Source organism: Malurus melanocephalus, unplaced genomic scaffold (assembly GCF_030028575.1).
Source record: "Malurus melanocephalus ecotype Western Australia unplaced genomic scaffold, MMel_1.1 scaffold_22, whole genome shotgun sequence".
NCBI classification, from domain to species: domain Eukaryota; kingdom Metazoa; phylum Chordata; class Aves; order Passeriformes; family Maluridae; genus Malurus; species Malurus melanocephalus.
The window spans coordinates 164,469-171,333 of NW_026623254.1; positions in this window are offsets into that span (position 1 = coordinate 164,469).

A 6,865-nucleotide genomic window follows, 5' to 3' on the forward strand; every position below is an offset into this window, starting at 1 on the left:
AAAAACATCCTTACATCAATCAAGCAAATATACATTAGCAAGAAGGAAACACATTAAGACTCATTTTCCTTTTCCCTGTGCCAGGTTGTTTCTTTTGTACTATATATCAGAATGAAAGTAATTCACCTCTCAAAACAAAATATTAAAGAACAAAATATGACTGTGAGGCACTTCTGCAGAATACAGTCAAATTTCCATAAAATGTCTGCAGGGTTTTGCACATTAAAATTTCTCTTACTAAAAATGTTTATGGAAATAGGTCATTATGCACATTACTAATAGAGAGCAATTTGTTGCTTTTAAAGGAGCTTTTATACTAATAGTTGTGAATAAACACATTTATCAGACATCCTAAAYATAAACAATGTATACACTGGCAAGCACAATACTCCTCACACACATGGTAGCCATGGATTAAAGGAGCTGTTCATTTGGGGCCAGTCCTGCTACCCTGGAGCTCAGGGGAGTTTTTGAAGGGTTTTGTTAGGTTGACAGGAGATGAATGCTATCTCAGCTGTRGAAATGGGCTAATGGAAGGTACCACAGCATCCAATAACTCAGGTTCGTGCCTGCTTCTACAGAGCTTGGCCAGAGCCATTAAGGATCTTCCTGTGTTTAATGGAAGCGAGAGCAAGGGTTGGGATGTCCAGAAAAAACCTACCCTTTGTAGCCAGAGCTGCAGAGTTCAGGCCAGCAAGCCCAGCCCCACAAAAGCATCATCAATCTGTGGAAAACAAAGATTTTCGCATCAATAGTAGCAACTGTGCTCATGTGACATCAGAATTCCATTTGAAACCATACATAACCCATTATCAGCACTTGGAAACAATAAAAGAATGATAACAGCTGTTGCAATTTYACTTGACTTCTGAGGAGCAAAGAAGATACAGGCAGGCAATCACACTGTGCAGGTTATCATAGCCTGGGAAGCAACAGGGTACCAGTTTAAAACTGCAGGACTCACYGAGGAGCATCTTACAATGTATTTACACAGTAGCCAGCATCCATTCTCTTAAAAATCCCACTTAAACCGCAGATTAGATCACGTAGAAAGTGCAAATGAAATGAGATGTTTTAGGAAGATATGTTGATTCCTGTGGTCCTTCGCCTGGTTGTCAGTAAAAGTGAAGAAAATGTAAAACATCTATCCAATTATTTCAGTTAATATACAAGCATTAGGCATTCAAATTCCTAATTAAGAGACAACATGCCCTGTCAGGCATCTGCATGGGCTATTGAACATTGCCTAGATTGTTCCATAATTATCCTGGCTTAATAGCTCTAAAAATGTAAGCAATGTGCATCCATTGAGGAAATGCACTGCTTATCACATGAGGAGGAACAGCACACAGAACATGCTCTGCCACGGTGTATTTGTGCTGCAGGTTTTTAGAGGAACATGGTTTAATTAACAGCAGGCAGCCTCGGCTCAGGAGCTGGCTGCTGTTGGCAAGGAGGAAATGTAACTCACACACATCAAAATATATTTCCATGACCAGGTTTAAACCTGTAAAACTCAAGTGTTGGAAGTGGTCCATGTCAGATTCCAGAGTCAGGCACCAAAAAGAAGAGATATCATGTGCAAAAAATGTATATTTGTAGTGATTTCAGCATGATACTTTACAAGACTCATTTGTGAAAATCGTCCATCTCCCAGCCCCTCCTCATCAAAAAGAAAAAAAAAAAGTTGAAGAAAAATTTTTAAAAATTTCGAAAATGTAAAAAGCATCCTCAGGGGCAGTCATGTTGTCAAGGAAACAGATTTTTACCATCTTCTACAATTTGCATTGTCAGTAAATTTTCTACAATTCCCTTCTTTTTAAGCCTGGTGCCTAAATTCAAGATTTGACCAAAGTTGCCTTGAATGATGCAGCCATAGCATCAAGGTGTCTATTTTTTCATACTCTCTGGCAAAACTGAGCAAACCATGGATATATTCTCTGGTGTAAAGTCTGTAAGGAACACAAAAATTAAGTATTTCAGCTCCTCAAAATGGATTTGTTCTGCCCTTTAACCAAGGACTTTGTTTAGAAAATAATATCAAATGTTTTAAGAATTTTATGCACCTTTCTCTCTTCTTTTTCTCTTAGCTTTTAATAAGATAGAAGGAAAAAAGGAATAACAAAGGGAAACGGTATTTTAAATGGCAGTGAAAGTGTGAAGACGTTTGGCTGAAAATGTGCAAACAAACCCTATTTTTTCAGCAGGTTTTGTTTTAGCTAAAACTAATTCTAAGTTAAAAAACAGCTTCTGGTCAAGTTGACTGTTAAAACCCCAGTACATGGATATTGCACAGGATGCAGTTTCTGCATCCACCGAATGCAGAACTGCAATGTGTGAATTTGGCAGGCTTGGGATGTTTCATACAAAAGAGCGAAGGAGCTGCCCCTCAACATTTCTCTTGAGACTCCCAGGAAGAACTGGAGCACTTCTCTGGTTTCCCTGAAGACTGCCATCCTAGATGGTATCCTAAATTAATAACRTGAATAAATAGATCTTCTTACCTGGGTCAGGTCCAGTAGAGTTGAGTTGATTCAGCTGGTTTTGGGTGGATTTTCTTTTTCTTTGTTACATCATGGTAGGCMTTATTGCCACAGCATCTAATGGTGAACATCCATCTCTTTAAAATAAAGATTTTTGCATAGCATCTCATGCCTATTTTGCCAGCTCTTGGTGCGAGAAAACTTTTCTTCTCTGTTCTCTTAAACAGGGATAACTGATTTTGAAAATTTATGTGTATCCRTCTCTTCTTTCTTGTTCCTGCCCCTGAATAACTAGAGTTCTAAAGGCCATATCAGAATATAACAGGCCTCAGCCGTRTATTTTTTAGTCTGGGATCTGACACCATAGCGGGTATAAAAAATGTATGCTTTTTTTCTTCACTGAACACATAAACTTTTTATTAATTAAATAGGAAAGTAATCATCCATCTGCAGGTACTAAAGGAACGTCAATCCAARTGATAGGATTGATAACATGTATTTTGGCTGAACTGTTCTTGTCAGAAGATAGATAATTATGATTTTTAAAAATATCACTATATAACATTATTTAATGATTTAATGAAATTCAACAATGAACTTTAGACAAATTGAAATGATATATTTAAGGACTATTTTTAGGTCTCAAATCACTTTTCTTTCCTTTCYCCTTCTGGTACAAAATTTTAAACTACAACTCCTTTTTTGGTCTCAAACTAAAAAAAATCCATTTTCAGCAGGCGAAAATTTATTGTTCCTCATGAGATCACAAGCTAATTAAGGTACTTAACAATATAGGCCATTTACCAATTTTGGATTATTTCTTCTGTAGACAAAGGTAACCTTGCAGACTAAACTCCATGATTGGGAAGTAAACTGTACTAAATTTATGGGGTTTTTAAAAATGTTTTTACTCTGCAAAACAACAATAAAATGGACACCTCACTTTGGATCCCTGTAACTTCAGCACCATAAGGACACAGGAGGTGTCCTGCAGAGGGATGAGACAGCATTCTCCCTGACACAACATTGATGCCATACAGAACTGGCTTTGTCTCAGGGGTGTCTCAGGACCTTTGCCTTTTGAGCTCAAGACAAGTGGACTGCACTCTGATTGCTCATTAATGTTGAGGATGCTGTTAAATATTCCCAAAATCTCAGGGTTTTCTGAAGCCTTCTTCTTGCCATTTTTTTGTTTCCAGTTTTGAGATGGAGAGAACCCATRCAACCCTACAGCAAGTATCCCAGACTGGTGAAAACTCTGCACAGTTTGTCTCCACGGGCTTATATGAGCGAGGAGGAGAGGTTAGACTCAATATTCTGGATGTATAACTTTGGCTGCAGAAATGAATAAATTTAAACTCAAAGGCCAAATGCAGCTAAGATGCCCAACCTTTGCTGTTGTGCAGCTCTGCACACTTAGTGCCTTTTCTAAACTCTACACATTGGTTTTTGCAAGCTACAACAGCATTTGCTTTCTCAGGCCCCAACCACTGAAAAACCCATTTCATCTGGATTGTGAAAGCASAGATTCTCATAATCACTCAGAGGAGACAGCTCCCAAGAGACAGCTCCAAACAGCTGCTCCCTGCAGCTGGAAAGTTTTTCAGTGCCAGTCTAGACCTCCGTGCAGTAAAGCACTCATGCTCATGAATAGCCGGTTGATTTCCATCAGAAAGTTTGGGTGCCTCGGTGTGTTGGCTCCCAGAGTGAATACTGCAATAACAGATTCCTTCTATCGGTAGGCAGATATTATGGGCTTGTGTCATTCTGAGGCTTACACGTGTGAGAAATACAACTCACGTGGAGTTCACAATGTAAAGGTTGTTGGCTGTCCCTCTAACATGAGATTAGTCAAATTTGGATAAGCAATTTAGGGTGTATTTTGTTTTGTTGATTTTGTTCCCCTAAGGCAGACAATTTACAAATAAGTAGGCAAAAAATGCATATGGTGTACGGGTAACTTTGAAATGACAGTGAAGAACATTATTTAAAATGAGGGTCCACTCAGAGMAGCTAAACTTGTCTTTAAAATGAAGAATTATGGGAACTATGTGAAGTTCGAGGTTTCACACCATTTTTTCCTTCAGTCCAAGTATGTACTGCCAAGCACAAAGAGAGAAAGTTATTGGGGTTTTGCTTGTTTGCTTGTTTTGGTTTGTTTTTTAAAATTAATTTTCCTTTGTTTGTTTGTTTTGATTAGATCATTCAAAGTCTTATTTGCTCCGTAAACTGCAGCCACAAAAGGATCCTTTGGAAGCTCAAAACTTCTCCAAAATCGAGCAAAGGGGAAGAGCAAAATAGTTGTTAACAGGCAAGAGAACTCATTTTATATTTTAGTAAAGGAATTTGTTAACTAAGTGCTTTTAAAAGAGAATTTATCATGACTTCTCTTTGCAAGTGCAGAGTCTGCCTTGTTAAGTATTTACATTTACTGACTCATTGTTTATAAAGTCAGGTGTTCTGAAGACAAGAGGTATTTTTTACAAAAAGCAATTCTGTAATGAAACAGAGAAATATAAATCAATTTATTAGATATCATCTGCATATGGAGYCTTGAAAAAGACCTCAGRAAAAAAAAAAACAAAACATAACACTGCTGTAATTTGTACTTTGGGGAAACAGATATAAATATTTTCAGGCACAATAAATTCAGATGACTTACCTGAAAACATTAATATCTTTACCAGTACACAGGGTGAAACACCCCACCCACAGTTTCCATACTGCATTCTTCCCAAAATACCTCTGCTTCCACTAAGAATAAATTCTATGTTTACATTTACTCAAAATAATGAAAAAGGGTATGTACTTTTTTAAGGGATGGAGGTGGAGGCCTATGAAATAGGATTCCAGGAGCACCTTCATATCTTCTTCATACTTTCTAACTTTCCTTACACAAAAAACCCACCAATTGTTTAAATGTTTTGCTAAACCCTCCTCATCTCTTGGGTGTTTCAATGAGTTCAGTTGATATGGCTCCTTCACAATCAAATGTATTTTCAAACGCCTATAGCTTGTTGATTACAACCCATTTCTCACACTCGACTCCCCTGAAGAAAGAGCTCTGTGTCAGTGTGCCTCTCAYAAATCAGGGACCAGAACAATTGAGCTGCTTTCCTGATGAGCCCTATCAAGCCCATTTTTGGAAATGATGCAAAATAATACATTTTTCCTTTTTTTCAGGCAAAGATATTTTATATCCTGCCTCGTATTATGTTGCATATAGTCTTTTCAGAGTGTACCATTCTCCTTTTCCAAAGTACACTGGAGTAGATGAGTACATTCATGCAGAATCTCATTCAGGGAAGAATCACCAGTTTAGTAGTGGTCATCTCTATATTCATAAGAGTGATRCACCAAAACTGTGTTACTGCGTCTTTGTTTTCTCAGTAATGGTTTCTGGCTACTCTGAAATAACCCAGTATTTCTAGACACAGGGAAATCTTTTGAACAAAACAGTGGAAATGGTAGTGGAATTGTTTTTTAGAGGAGAACCTGGTACAGTTATTCCYTTCTGTGATCTCCCCACACGGGATGAACTGTGAAAATGTGTTTCCTCACAGAGTTCTCCCTTGATGGTGACTGCAAAGTCACATTGCCCAGGTATGTCCTTCCCTCAGATGTAAAAGATCAAGACTCAAAGAAGAGAAGGGGACCCACAAACAAAACCTGATGGTTTCTCTGTCCTCTTCAGCTCCGGCCTTGGGTGCATGATGGCCTCGAACAGTGACAATCACACCACAGAGTAATTTATCCCTTCTGTGATGCTGAAACTGTTTTGCTTCAGAGATCAGATAGTAAATCATTGCATTTCTATTGTAGTCTCCTTCATTTGTCTTATCACACACTGGTGAGGAATGCTGAAGAACTTTTCGAGTTCTGGGGCCTCCTCATACCTCAGTGTGTTTATGCCTAGTGACCCAAGCCACCTTCACTGCATCTCTGAAGCCTGTTAGCAAGTTTTCCTCTGTTGAATTACCAAATTCAACAAACTTTGAGTTAGGTAGTTTCTGTGTTAAAAATTTAAGTGAAGGGACTACAAACTTCAGATCAACCCTATCCCTCAATTCTGTCTTGTATCTGATGTTTTTGTTTATTGCACACAAATAATATCCAGCATTTATGCTAAAGTGCTGGATACTTAGACATGCTAAATTTCAGTGTTTAAAGTGCATTGCTATTCTGCCTTGTGTGTGAAGAAAGGTGATGGAAAGCAGAATGAGAAAAAGAGGTGTAATTCCCTGAACACCGAAATACTTCTTTGTACAATTCTTTCTTCCTTTGTACCTCATCTGGAAAACATGGGTGAAAGTATTATTTTCTCCCTTCTGCATTCAGTCTATCTAACATAAATACTAAATTCTACTGTCAGGACTATTAAT